This window comes from Canis lupus, chromosome 30, assembly GCF_003254725.2.
Source record: "Canis lupus dingo isolate Sandy chromosome 30, ASM325472v2, whole genome shotgun sequence".
Classification (NCBI taxonomy): Eukaryota; Metazoa; Chordata; class Mammalia; order Carnivora; family Canidae; genus Canis; species Canis lupus.
This window is the reverse complement of record NC_064272.1, coordinates 40,015,115-40,030,087: the sequence shown is the minus strand read 5'-3', so window position 1 is coordinate 40,030,087 and position 14,973 is coordinate 40,015,115. Positions and strand designations below refer to the sequence as shown.

Below are 14,973 nucleotides of genomic sequence, written 5' to 3'. Positions count from 1 at the left end.
TATTTTAAAGATTTTATTTATTTGGGGGGCAGTGTGTGTGTGCATGAGCAGGAGTGGTGGCAAAGGAGAAAGAGAGAATCTCTCAAGCAGACTGCACGCTGATCATGGAGCCCAGTGTGGGACTCGATCTTACAACCCTGAGATCATAACCTGAGCCAAAAGCAAGAGTCAGACGCTTAACTGAAAGAGCCATCCAGGTGCCCCAAGTGTTTTTATAACAAAAGAGTGTTTGAATTTTGTCAGATGCTTTTTTCTGTATCAACTGAGATGATCATGCATTTTTGTTTCCAGTCATTCTGTTAGTGTGGTCTAATTACAATGACTGATGTTCATGCGTTGAACCCTTTTTGGATTCCAGGAATAAATACCACTTGTCATGATGTATAATCCTTTCACTAGGCTGCTACATTTGGTTTGGTAGTTTTGTTGAGCATTTTTATATCAATGTTCATAAGGGATATCAGTCTGTGATTTTCTCTCTTTGTAGTGTCTTTGTCTGGCTTTGGTTTCAGGGTAATGCTGGCCTCAAAGAATGAGTTACAAAGTGTTCTCTTTCCTTCAATTTTTTTGGAAAAAACTTGAGAAAGATTGGTGTTAGTTCTTTAAATATTTGGTAGAATTCACTACTGAAGCCATCAGCTCCAGGGCTTTCCTTGAACATTTTTGATTACTGATTCAATCTCCTTACTAATTATATAGGTCTATACAGATTTTCTATTTTTTTCTGATTTAGTCTTGGTAGGTATTTTGTTTCTAGAAACTTATCCACTTCATCTAGGTTATCCAATTTGTTGGCATATATTGTTAATAGCACTCTCTTATAATCCTTTTTTATTTCTGTGGAATCCATAGTAATATTTCCACTTTCATAACTTCTCTTTTAAAAAAATATTTTATTTATTTATTTATTTATTCATGAGAGACACAGAGAGAGGCACAGACACAGGCAGAGGGAGGAGCAGGCTCCATGCAGGGAGCCTGATGTGGGACTCGATCCCGGGACCCTAGGACCATGCCCTGGGCTGAAGGCAGGCACCAAACTGCTGAGCCACCCAGGTGCCCCCCACTTTCATATCTTTTCTTCCCTCACCTTTATTCAGGTATAACTGACAAAATTATAACTTATTCAAAGTGTACAACATGATGATTTGATAAATGGATTCACTGAGGGGATCCCTGGGTGGCACAGTGGTTTGGCGCCTGCCTTCAGCCCAGGGCGCAATCCTGGGGACCCGGGATGGAGTCCCACGTCGGGCTCCCGGTGCATGGAGCCTGCTTCTCCCTCTGCCTATGACTCTGCCTCTCTCTCTCTCTGTGACTATCATAAATAAAAAAAAAATAAAAAAAAAATGGATTCACTGAAATGATTCTCACAGTAAAGGTAAGACATCCATTACTTTACATGGTTATCTTTTTTTTTTTTTGGTGGTAGAATGCTTAAAGTTTATGCTCTCAGTACAATTCAAGTATACGATCTTATATTATAACTACAGAAAACATAGAAGATTTCAAGAATCTGAGTGTGATCCTTGTGCAGGGGCCGGCTAATCTTCTCTGTATTGTTCCAGTTTTAGTGTATGTGCTGTCAGAACGAGTGCCCCATTTTCATTTCTGAGTTTAGTAATTTGAGTCTTTTCTCTTTTTCACTTCATCTGGTTTAAGGTTTGTCAATGCTGTGGCTCTTTTCAAAGAACTCAAACTTTGGTTTCATTGATTTTTCTCTAGTGTTATTTTATTCTCTATTTCGTTGATCCCTGCTATAATCTTTATTTTCTTCCTTCTGCTAGCTTTGAATTTAGTTTGTTCTTTTTTCTCTAGATGCTTAAGTTGTATAGTTAGGTTGTTGATTTATTTCTTATTTTTCAATGTAAATGTTTACAGTTGTATACTTCCTCCTTAGCAGTGATTTTACTGTGTCTTATAAGTTTTAATATGCTGTGTTTTCATTTTCATCTTTAAGTATTTTCTAGTTTTCCTTGTGAGTTTTTCTTCAATCCATTTGTTGTTTAAGAATGTGTTGTTTAATTTCCACAAATTTGTGGATATTTCAATTTTACTTCTGTTATTAATTTCTACCTTTGTCCTGTTATGGTTGGAGAAGATACTTTGTCTTTTTAAATCTCCTGAGACTTCATCTTCAGCCTAACAGACAGTCTATCCTGGAACATATCCCAAGTATACTTGAGAAGAATGTGTATTTTATTTTTGTTGGGTAGTGTTCAGGAGAGGCATTTTTTCTGCCCACCACAATAGGACTAGTTACTCACGATTCATTCATTTATTCAATAAATATTTGTTGAAGACCTATTCTATGACAAGCACTACTCAAAGCACTAGGATTCAGCAGTAAAATCTATGCCCTTTACCTGATAAAGCTTACATTTTAGTGTAGGAAGACATAAGGAAAAAATACACAATATATGTAATATGTAGTATGTCAGGTGTGCAAAGTGCTACAGAGAGCACGGGACATGGCCAGGGATAAAGAAGTAGGTCAATGTGTAATACTATTTTATACGGAGTGGTTGGGAAGCTCTTTCTAAGGTGTTAAGTAAGCAGAGTTCTACAGAAAGTGAGGAAGGAAGCCATGAGGATATCTGAGACCAGGCTGTTTTAGATAGAAAAGCAGCGAGTCTCAAGTCCTGGAGTCAGGAACATGCAGGACATATTCAAGAAACAGCAAGGCCACTGTGGCTCTAGCAGATTGAGTGAGTGGACGAACAATAGGAGATGAGGTCAGAGAGGTAAGGAAGATCAGATAGGGTCTTACAGAGCACTGTAAGGACATTATGGATCTCACTGAATGAGAATGAAAGCCATTGTAAGGTTCTGGGCAGAGGAGTGACGTATCTGACTTTGGCTTAAAGATAATCACTATAGCTAATTGGTTGAAAAGCTTTTAGAAGAGCCAAGGCAGAAGCAGGGAGGCCAATTAGGAGGCTGTTTGAATTATTCAAGACGAGATCATGGTGGATGAATTAGGCTGGTAGCTATGAATGTGGTGAGAAGTGCAGGAAAGCCAACAGGGTTTCCTAATAGATTGGATGTAGGTGTGAGAGAAAGAAGAGTAAAAAAAAAATGGCTCGGTGGATTCTGACCTGAATAACAGGAAGAATGTGGCTGCCATTTACAGAAATGGGGAAGGCAGGGCAGCCTGGGTGGCTCAGCGGCTTAGTGCCACATTCGGCCCAGGGCGTGATCCTGGAGACCTGGGATCGAATCTCAAGTCGGGCTCCCTGCATGGAGCCTGCTTCCCCTCCGCCTGTGTCTCTGCCTCTCTTTCTCTCTCTCTCTCTCTCTCTCTCTCTGTCTCTAATGAATAAATAAGATCTTAAAAAAAAAAAAGAAATGGGGAAAGCAGTGGATAGAGCATGTCTTGGGAGGAAAACCAGGAGTTCAGCTTTAAGCTTGCTGAATTCAAGATGCTTATTAGACCTCTAAGTGGAGATAATGAATTGGAAATTGGATAAAATGAGCTTACCAAGGTTAGCTATTTTTGTCAGTTTTGTCTCTAGGGCTTAGAACAGTGGTCTGACACATAGCCACACAATGAACATTTGTGAATGACTGATTAAATAAACAAGTCTAAGGTCAGAAGAGTGGTTGGGCTTGAGGTATATGGGAGTCATCAACACGTATGTACACGGTATTTAAAGTCAGGAGCTCATCCAGTAAGTGAACACAGATAGTGGTTTGAGGATTGAATCTTGGGATATGTAAACATTTAAAAGTTGGGGAGATAAGAAAACAGCAAAGGAAACTAAAACAGAGGAACCCATGGGGTAGGAGGAAGATGTGGTGTCTTAGAAGCAAAGTGAAGATAGCTTCAAGAGAAAGGAAGTAATTATTAAAAAAGTTTAAAAAATAAATGAGAACTGAAAAAAGGATGGAATTTATAGAAATGAATGTTATATCCTATTTTTAGATTTTTATAAAAACTAATCGTATATGTTTATAACAAGAAGAAGCTATGTGATGGGGGCTGGGATACAGCTCACAGTGATAAGCTGGGGAAGAAGGCTTAGCAAATTACCTGCCTAACAGTTCAAACCAGTAGAGAGTTGTTTATCAATGAATACAACTCAATTTTGGCTGAATTAATAGGAGCACAATGTACATAGCCAGAAAAGTTTAGTCCTGCTCCACTACCCTGGAAGTACTGGGTCCAGCAATGGTACCATACTACATTCAGGACACTTTTGTACCAGAAAGTTCTCTAGGAAAGTGACTTATGTGGTATAAGTATTTGGGAACAGTGTCATCTGAGGAATATTTGAAGGATTTGGAAATTCACCTCAGAACTAGAGGCTGTAAGTCATTTTCAAACTGAAGAAGTGTTCTGTTGTTACTTATGACCCTAGAGAAGAGACATTATCTGAAAGCAGGTATTAGATAAACTCATGAAAATCTTTCCAACAATTAGGACATTCCAAAGTTCAATGGGATTTTGGGGAGGTATTATATTCTTCCCTATTCTGGAAAAAGTGGGGGATCACACCCATCCAAGTGGCAGAGGGTACTCAAACGTCAGCTGGGCATGGAACACAATGATGTCTAAGATTCTGTTCAGTCCTAGGATGTTATAATAGCTGCGAATCTACTTTGAAAATTACACCCTCCTGTGCGTGCGTGCACGTGCGCGCACACACACACACATACACACACACACACACACGCCCTATAGGTTGTTTAATGCAGATCTAATTGTGAGCCCCACCGAAGGGAATGTGGATGGCTTGGTGCAGATGTGAGAGGAAGAGAAAACTGAAGGTGGGAAAGATGTGTGTGTGAGCATTTAGGATATCTGGACATTTGGTTAGAGAAGAGAAAAAAAAAATAGGGACGGTTAAAAAGTAAGATTATCAAGTAGGGTGAGGCTGGCTAATACTTGGGAGGATTCCCAAAGTGCCTGATGATGAGTTTCAGCTGAACTGCTGAAAAGGGGGGCTTCTGAGAAGCAGCCTTTCTGGGAGGAGAAGTAATAGATGATGAGAAGAGATGGACATTCTTGCTGTTTAGAATCAACAACCTGGAAGAGGCTGGAGAAAGAGGAAGGCCGGGACACCCATGGGAACAGGAGGGAGAGGGTGAGGCACTAAGAAGAAACCGGGTTCTGGCAGAGGCCTGAATGGAGGCCTGAATGGAGGCCCAAGAAAGTGGCAGCTGCAGAGGTGACGGCCTCAACCACAGGTGGAGGGAAGGAAGGGCAGGGAGGAGCTGGGAGGGGAGGATGCGGCTCTGGGTGGCTGGCGACAGGCTCCAGTTCTGCAGCTCGGACCCGCGGGCTAGGGCTGCTGTCCCAACAGGCCTCTCCGGCAGGACGTTTCCGATCTCCTAACTCCAGCTTCCTCATAGTCACCGTAAGCAGGAGGGCCTTGTGCTGATTTTGGCTAAGCTTGCGCATGTTTTGGCTTCCCCTATCTTCAGAATTTGGCAGATAGGCTGCAGGAGCCCTGCCCGGGGCCCTGCCGTGTGGCCAAGCGAAGGCAATTGCTTCTGCTGGGTGAGCAACTGAGAGGCAAAACGGTCGTATCGGGGCTGCGTGAGGACAGCAGTGCCCTCCTGACGGATCTTTGCTGCTTCCAGCCTTGCACCTCCGATCTATTCCTCACAGAGGAAACCTAATATTTTTACTTTTTAAGTAATCAGATCTTGCCACCCTCTGGCTTAATATCCGCGAGTGGCTTCCCGTCACACACAGAGTAAAACCCCAGCTTCTTCTCTCTCTCCCTTTCTCAGGCACAGTGCCGAGCACGCAGTACAAGTTGAACTGTAGCGATGACACGGTCATCGTTCCGTCCCTATGAGTCAACTAAGGCTTTATTATAAGCAGGGGTGGATCTTTCGAAACCTCTAAACTAGCAATCGATACAGAAACAGCCCAGAAGTTCCTGCTCTTGTATTCTTCTCACTCTAGAGCTGAAGCGTGTGGCAATCAGTCTTCCGTATCACTCTGGAGGCTGCCCTGCTCCCTTGGCAGGTGTGGGCAGGGTTGGTGGAAGGAACCTCACAAGGAGCTCTCAGCCCGGGACACATAACAGGTACTCAACAAATGGTCCTTCCTTTATGCTTAACTTGCTGAAGCTTCTTATATTTACTTCATTCCCTGACTCCCAATCTCAGAAAGTCTTTTGTCGAAGGGCAGTGGCTAATGACTACAACTGGTTTACAAGTTAACGGAAGTGATGTCAAGAGACAGGGTGACAACACCAAGTATGAGACCGCACAGAGAAAAGAAGACAGATGAGAACAGGATATTGGAAACACATTTATCTTCAGGGTAGGCTGGAACGCGGCAGATCTATTTTTCAAACACAACCACAGCAATATTTCTAGTCCTATATGCTCTTCTGGGGCCTCAGGTTCCCCGTGAAGAGGAGGGGTCTCTTTCTCCTCCTTTGAAGTCCGGGTTTTGGGGGGGGTGTTGTGACTGTCTTGATGAACAGAATGCAGGGGAAGTCATGCTGCATAACTTCTGAGGCCAGCTCATAAAAGGTGATACGGTTTCTCCCTGGGTCTTCGCCAAGATGCTCCTTCTTGGAACCTGCCACCAGGCTGTGAGGAAGCCCAAATTAGCATCTGCAGAGTGACCAGATGGAAAGGTCCTCAGCTAAGAGCCACACGAACCACAGACATGTGTGAATAAGCATTCAGACGACTGATTTCCACTTCTAGCCTTCCAACTTCAAACCTTCTTCTATCTGAGGCCTGGATATTGGGGAACAAAGATAAGCTGTTTTCTATGTATCTGGACAAAATTCCTGACACAGAGAGTCTGTGAGATTAATAGATGGCTTTTTTTTTTAACATTTTATTTATTTTTTTTATTTTTATTTTTATTTTTTTTTAAGATTTTATTTTTTTAATGTAATCTCTACCTCCAATGCAGGGGTTGAACTCACAACCCTGAGGTCAAGAGTCGCATGCTCTACCACTGGGCCACCCAGGCACCCCAAAAGATGGTTGTTTTATGCCGCTAGGTTCCGGAGTGACTTGTTATATAGCCACTGGTACGAAGAGAAGAAAAGCGAAGGAGAATATGTGGAAGGGTGAGAACACAGAAGTTCGGGGAGAAGGGCAGAAGTAGAATAGTCCGTATGCTGCCCAGGAGCAACCGGAACTGGTTTAATAGGTCACGGGAGGAAAACAGGTCATGAGAGACTGTTCTAAGCATTAAAGCTTATCAATGACACAATAGGTTCCCTTAGTAAGTAACGAGGTCCCTGTCAGAAGAGAGATTCAAATACAGACCAGCTGGGGCTACAGAAGAGATTCACACATGGACAGAAGACTGGATTAAGGTAACGTTAGGGTTCCTTCCAGTCAACAAGACGTGACAACAGGTTGGGTCTGGGGAGCAGGGAAGAGGGATGAGACGGAGATGACTGCGTCTGGAGTCTGAAGATCATATATAAAGAGGACTTAAGAAAATTCCTTCCTGTTCCTTTCACCTCTTGCCCAGGTGAGTGTTCGTGGTCCCTCCCACCTTCCATCTCCTGTCTAACATGTTCTCCATCAGGTAATGTTCCAAAATATGCTTCTCAGCACATCACTTTCCTGATCAAGGCTCCTGATGACACCGCTGCCACCACACCTCAGCAAGTCACCGTATGGAGTTCACGCAGTATTTTTACATCTGTTGTCTCAGTCGAACCTCCTAGCAACCTGGGATGCACTAAAGTCACACTGTACACATCTCACAACCCAGCTCATGTGCTCTGTTCGTTCCTCCTAGTTCTCTGCCACGATGTCTCGGCTTTAGCTGTTTTCTGCATCTGCCTCTCAACTGTAAATGTTCCAACCCTTCCTATCGTTCAAGGCCCACAGTAAGTTTTAGTTGTTCCAGGAAACAGCCAGTGCAGCCAAGAGTGGTCTCTCCTTCCTTTTAACTCCATCAGTGATGACGTAGCAACAGTACCGGTGTTTATGAAGCAGGTAGTATGTACCAGGCAGCGTCTAAGTGCTTTGCATGCTGTCCTGTGTCCTCTGCACCACTCGCTTCGACCGCGCATCTCGGTGTAGGTGTCTTACTTCCTCTACTAGCTGCCGAGGTCCTTGAGGACACAAATGATGTCTGAGTCATTTCTGCTTTCTCCCAAGCTTAGCACAGGGCCTGGCACAGAGCAAGTGCTACATAAATATTTGTTTAATGCATGAGTGAATAATTCAGGCAGGCAGAGTCAAAGTTTACCTTTGCTTGAACAAATGGTTTTCAAGCACCCTTAAACACTTGAGAAGCACTCATTTATATCCACATAGTTAATGAGCTAAATTATAAATCATTCTTATCTTTTTATGACACAGTTTCCAGGGACTTTGGCTAGAACCCGTTTTGTCAGTGTAGTTTACGGGTATGAACCTAAGGGCCACAGATACATAAAACAACAAACTCCTTTTTGTGTAAATATATTCTAGAATTCAGAACAGTCTTCTCCAACCAATCAGAATTAGCTAGGTTTTATTCTGTGCCGCCATAAGGACTGTAAACTCGTTCAGTGTGGCCCCCCTGCTTCCTGGCCCTCTCCCTATAGTGCCTCGTACAGTTATGGAATCAGGAAATGACTGCTAAGTGAAAGGCCTGTGTTGGCTGCAATTTATAATCACTCATTACGGTTCTGATCCTATTAGTTCAGCTAAGGAGTCCACACTTAAGGGGGCTCCGTGAGTCTCAGCCAATTAGGGTTGCTGAGAGGCTGCCCTGAGGTTTGAAAACTGTCCTTTCCTCTTCACAGCTTAAAGGACCGAGAATGGAAAAGGGGTAGCAGTAAAGCCAAAGAAATGAGCATTTCTGAAAGTCCTGTTGCAGATGCTTGAATTTTTTAAATGATTAAGAACTGCAACTTGTAAAAAGTTCTTGGACTCACACCCACATTAGGAGTGATCCTAATGGAAAACCAATCCTTTCGCCAGAAGATTGCAATGTCAATTTTTACTTGAAAGCAAGTTCGAAACCAAGCCTGGTACAAAAAAATCATCAGTCTTTTCTCCCCCACCTTGAAGCAAAGACTAATAACATGGCCTCTGCCACCCAAAGTGTCTTTCAGAATACCTGGGTGAAAATTAGAAGATTAAGGGCACAATAGGAGAGGAGCAAGGCAGCCCCGCTGTAATCCCCGCCACAAAGGCCGGGCCACCAGCAGCCGAGCGGTGTTTACCCAGCAGCCTGGGCAATCCGGCTTAGTGACCCCAGGATTTTCCAGCTCCCCAGGAGCCACGTCTGCGGCGCCTCCGGCTCCTCATTCCGGCTGCACACACGAGAGCCGTGACCACGAGCCTTCCGCACCTCCCTGGCTCTGGCTGCCGGGCCTGATGGCCGAGCGGGCGTCACGTGGTTGCTCCCCCTGCCGACAACCACCTCCCTCCCCCCCAGACACAGCTGTGACCTCAGAGCTGTGTGCAAAGTGCGTCCACGGGTTGTTGTAGTCGATGGCAGAGAAATAGCATTTTCGTGGAGAGCTGGGAAGTCGCATGAAATGGTCTCATAAATATTAGAGGCGAACTCGTCTCAAGGGGAGAACCGTCCTGTGTCCCTGTGGCTTGGTGGCGTTCTGGAAATGCTGGGACGAAGGACGAGGAAGAGCGGCGATGAGGGATCCTTCCTTTACCTCATTCACAGAAGCAGCCACACGGATCCTGCTAAGAATTTCCAGGTAAACCAAGCCAGGAAATCACCTGGACTTTTTTCCTAGAATAATCTGCTTTTGTAGCAAGGCCTACTAAGAGAAATTTGTTGAATAACTAAAGTCGGAGAAGGAAATCATAGTGGGAAAATGGATTGAGAATTCTTAAAAGCTGGGGCACCTGGGTGGCTCGGTGGTGGCCCGGGGCCCTGGGATCCCACCTTGCATCGGGCTCCCTGCCCAGTGAGAAGTCCGCTTCTCCCTCTCTCTATCCCTATGCCACCGCCTGCCCCCCTGCCCCGACTACTCATTCTCTCTCTCTCAAATAAATAAATAAAATCTTAAAAAAAAAAGATTCTTGGTACGCCTGGGTGTTGCTACAGTTAAGTGTCTGCCTGCCGCTTGGGTCGTGGTCCCAGAGTCCTGGGATGGAGCCTGCTTCCCTCCCTCTCCCTCTACCTGCCATTTCCCCTGCTTGTGCTGTGTCAAATAAATAGAAAAAATCTCAAAAAGAAAATTCTTAACAACCACCAAGAGTTAATCACTGATTTATTTAAAATCCAGTTGTATATGTCTATAAAAACAATACACATATATGCAAAGACTTTGGTCTCCTTGGGTAGCCCTTAGGCATATTTCCTCTATGGAAAACTGCTCATCCCTAATTTGGAGAGGATATCATCTATCACTCACAGATTTCAAGTCAGAAACCTGGGAGCCATTTAAGGTTCCTCCCTCCCTTTTACCTCCCACGTCACCAAGCTCTTTGCCGCCTCTCTTACGCTCATTCTTTCTCCTCTTCACGTGTTTGCTCCTATTTCCGCTGCCCCCACGGGCCCTCAACATTCCCCACGTGGCTCCAAGCGTCTCTCTACGATTCCTTCTGCCTCTGGGGTCATGCCATTACGGTCCTCTGTACCATAAATCTGATCTGTAATCATAAATCTTCAACAACTTCAGTGGCTTTCTGCAGCTCCAGCGTAGCACCTCAAGTTCTAGGAGCTACCATCATGGGGTTGGTGTACTGCTGCGCCTCCTGCCACTCCCCGTAGTCGCCCCGCCGCACGGCTACATCAGACTGAATGAGATGTCCCTCGTACAGTCCAGAGTACCCTGTGCATCCACGTCTCTTGGTCTGGGCTGCTTCCAGACCAGACCCTGAAATAAGGCTCTGGGCGCAAGTACTTTATTTGTGAGGAAGCCAAGGACAGAAGGGGGAGGGAGAAAGCCCATCAAGGATGGGTTAGTGCCTAGGTTGGCACTGGCGCGCCCTGACCCACCGTGCAGAACACCCCTCGGGGCTCACCGAGGCGGGGGAGCGGGGACAGAATCCACCCATGTGTTGCTGGAGGGTCACTCCCGGAGCTGTTAACTCTCCTGCACTTGTAGCCAACAGCTCCTTGTCCAGAGAGTATCCTCAGGCAGAGAAATACAGGAATCCATTGGCAGGTGACCTCCAGGGAGGCCAGAGGCACCCAGAACGTCTGCTCTCTCACCCAGTGCGCATATTACGGCCCCTTCTGTCGCATCCTTCCCTCCACTTGTCTTCCTGGGTCCTTTACGATTTAGTCCAACGCCTCCTTTCTTGACCTCCTTGGGAGAACATCCTCTTCTGCTGCAGCTGCTAGTTTACGGGTCTGCCCTGAGGCCAGGCTCTGGGCTCCCCGAGGCGGTATCTTGGGTCCTTGTCCTGGTGTCTGGCCCAGGCAGGAGCTCTGTCAACGTCCACTGGAAGACGACATGGCTGAGTGTGTTACAGAGAAGGGGATCCTGTTTTCCATATACGTAACTGAGAAAATCTCCAAAGAAATGAGAAGTATGGGATCCCTGGGTGGCACAGCGGTTTAGCGCCTGCCTTTGGCCCAGGGCGCGATCCTGGAGACCCGGGATCGAGTCCCACGTCGGGCTCCCCGTGCATGGAGCCTGCTTCTCCCTCTGCCTGTGTCTCTGCCTCTCTCTCTCTCTCTCTCTCTCTCTCTGTGTGACTATCATAAATAAATAAAAATTAAAAAAAAAAAGAAAAAGAAATGAGAAGTATGCTCCTACGATTTGAATCATGCAAAGTCAAGCGTGTAGGTGAGAGCACTGAGGCAGGAATCCTGGAGGCTGGTTCCAGTTTGGCTCCGTTGCTTTCCCTGTAAGAGGGAGCGCTGGGAATGAGCTCGAAGCTGCTTTCAAGCCCCAGATTTCAAGTGACTAAATCTGCGCAGGTGAAAGCGGGAGCCCACCAACTCACCAACCACATATGGAAACGCTTAGGTGTGGGGCACTCATCTGGATTTAAGGGAAGAACACAGGTAACGAAGACCTGAGATGCTGGCAGGTTTACGATGCTGCGTGATGAAAAGAAGCGCCGCGGGAAGGGGTCTCCTGAGTGAGGGAACCCCCCAGGGAGCAAGGCGGCTACTGCCCGGAGCTAGCCAGGGCACGGCCGACCCCACGTCGGCAGGTGCCAGGCCCGGAGTGCGGCCCCATGACTGCTGCCAGCCTCCGGTGATGCGGGGCCACCTCAGCGTATTTAGGTTACAGACCCACAGACAGCCACGTCCTGGGTTATCATCTAATCCTGGAAGGCAGCTCCGTCTGCACTGCTAGGAGGGAACGCTGAATATAGGCCGTGCTTGGCTTCCCGGACGTTCAGGTAGTCTCAGTCTTTCTAGAAATGTGACTGGGATAGAGGTGGGGTGCAGCGTCCTCTGTGTAACAGTCTAAAAAACTGAGGAGGTTCATTTTAGAAAGCAAATTCTTTTAGAATATTCTGAACGTAGTCACTGGCATTCTGTGTACATAGAATAAGGATGGATATTTCTTGAAGCAGCTAGACTTTAGAAGTTTCAAATTTTTGATTTTTATTTTAGTTTTAATTTTCTTTCTTTTCTTTTCTTTTCTTTTCTTTTCTTTTCTTTTCTTTTTTTTCTTTTCTTTCCTCCTCCCTCCCTCCCTCCCTCCCTTCCTTCTTTCTTTCTTTTTAAATTTATTTATCTATTTATTTGTGACACACACACACACAGAGAGGCAGAGACCCAGGCAGAGGGAGAAGCAGGCTCCATGCAGGGAGCCCAATGTGGGATTTGATCCCGGGTCTCCAGGATCACGCCCTGGGCCAATGACAGGTGCTAAACCACTGAGCCACCCAGGGATCCCCCAGTTTTAATTTTCTTCTTGACAAATCCTTTAAAAACCATGTAGTTTTTTCTCGAACAAATCAATGGCATAAAAATAAAGGCAGAGGGGAAAGGGAACTTTTACAAAATTAAAGAGACTTAAGGGACGTAACAACCAAATGTCACCTGAAATTGGAACTGAATCCAAGAAACTTATGGTAGAAAGACGCTGAGACAGTGGAGAGCGGTGAACAAGGATTAGGTAGGTACCCCACAGGATTATCGCTTATTACACCAGGTGTGACAATGTGGGGCACTCGTGTTCAACACCTCAGAGGCGCAGGCTGAAGTACTGTGGGTGAAATGAGTACCTGAAAGTTGTTGTAACATGCTCTTGCCGTAACCTCCCTCTCCCAAAACAAAAAACCAACAAAACAAAACAAAAAACCCAGGGGGTGAGTGGGGGGATGAAATAAGACTGGGAAAATATTGCTAATAGTTGGAGCTATTCGTTCTTGTACTCTCTCCTTCTGTGTATGTTTGAAGAGTATATGAAATATAAATAAACAGGGTTGCAGTAAAAAAAAAAGTTATACGTGGGGTGTCTCGGTGGCTCAGTCAGTTAAGCATTTGCCTTCAGCTATTCAGGTCATGATCCCAAGGTCCCAGGATGGAGCCCCCCATCAAGCTCCCTGCCCAGCAGGGAGTCTGCTTCTTCTCCCTCTGCCCCTGCCCCCTGCTCTCCCTCTCTCTCTGCCAAATAAATAAATAAATAAATAAATAGAATCTTTAGAGAAATTATATGTAGTGCTATTTAGATTTAATTATAAGAAAGTTATTTTACTGAACATTCTTTTTTTTTAAATTTTTTTTATTATTTATTTATGATAGGCACACAGTGATAGAGAGAGGCAGAGACACAGGCAGAGGGAGAAGCAGGCTCCTTGCACGGGAGCCCGACATGGGATTCGATCCCGGGTCTCCAGGATCGCGCCCTGGGCCAGAGGCAGGTGCCAAACCGCTGCACCACCCAGGGATATCCTGAGCATTCTTAATACGCCTGAGGGCTATGTCATATTCCTATTAGAAACACTATTGCAATTGGGGGGGTTTCCTCTGCCCTCCCCAAGAGAGCTACTGCTTTTGAGGGCAGTTCACAGGATGGGGCAAGGCGTCTAATGAGCCTACCAGGCCAGCAGCTGTCCTTGGCACGTTGGCTATAATCACGCCCATAGAGCCCCCAGCCCCCTAGCGGAATGCAAACAGGCTCATTAAGTGACTCACCTCAGAATACCCATGAGCCCCAGCTGACCAGTGGGCTGCTTATAACGGGGCACAGGTACCCAAACCAAATCCCATCCGTTCCCATCCCATCCCCCCTCACTTCCCCTTTACTACACCCCCCTCCGCCCCCACCTCACGGCTGACAGTCTCTCCTTTGCTGTCCTGCCTGCTGCTCCCTTGCAGTGTTTTCAATAAACTTCTGTGTCCTTTGTCCTGCCTTGGGTGAATTCTTTCACTACCCACGCCGCTGGCCTCTACCTGATTCGGTCATCCTACACATAGGACAAATGTAACTCGAGGGAGCTGGCTTTTTGGATGGTTCCCTTTCCTTATTCATGAAGGCATCTTGGAGAAAGAGACAAAAGGGGAAAATACACAACCCTAGGAGGCAGTCCGTAAAAGCATGTGAACCCAGTCATGGACACCAGGAGAGGCCGTGCTGTATTGCGCTGAGGGTCTGGCTTGGTCTGGTGCAGGCTTTGTTACTGACTCACTGACTCAAGGAGAATCACTGGATTCCTTTGAATTTCCGTGGAAGTGGGACTGAATGACCCCTAAGATCTCTTCCAGTAGGGGATCCCTGGGTGGCTCAGCGGTTCAGCACCTGCCTTTGGCCCAGGGCGTGACCCTGGAGTCCTGGGATCGAGTCCCGCATCGGGCTCCGGGCATGGAGCCTGCTTCTCCCTCTGCCTGTGTCTCTGCCTCTCTCTCTCTCTCTCTCTAGATCTCTTCCAGTAATGAAGTGTAGTTAAGTGTAGGATACCAACAAGAAAAACAGGCTCTAACCGGAGCATGTAGCCAGGGAAAAACAAGAAACAGAAGGCTGGTCTCATTATGGGAGACCAATAAGGACAAAGGTGACCTAAAGAAGAAAAGAAGCCAACATGACCACTTGTATTCCTATGAAATGATCCCAAGATGCGCAAAATTTAAGGGAAGTTCCCGAAGTTGAGTCCACATTGATA

General features: G+C 46.0%; 1 protein-coding gene and 1 non-coding gene across 14 annotated transcripts in view; both read right to left on the bottom strand.

Annotated features, from left to right (window-relative positions):
• SCAPER (S-phase cyclin A associated protein in the ER) overlaps positions 1–14,973 on the bottom strand; it is a 435,057-nt gene that overhangs the window by 45,460 nt on the left and 374,624 nt on the right. The window lies entirely within an intron of this gene.
• Positions 1,493–1,598, bottom strand: LOC112676225 (U6 spliceosomal RNA). Its single transcript, XR_003146394.1, has one exon. It is a non-coding gene; the product is annotated as a U6 spliceosomal RNA (small nuclear RNA).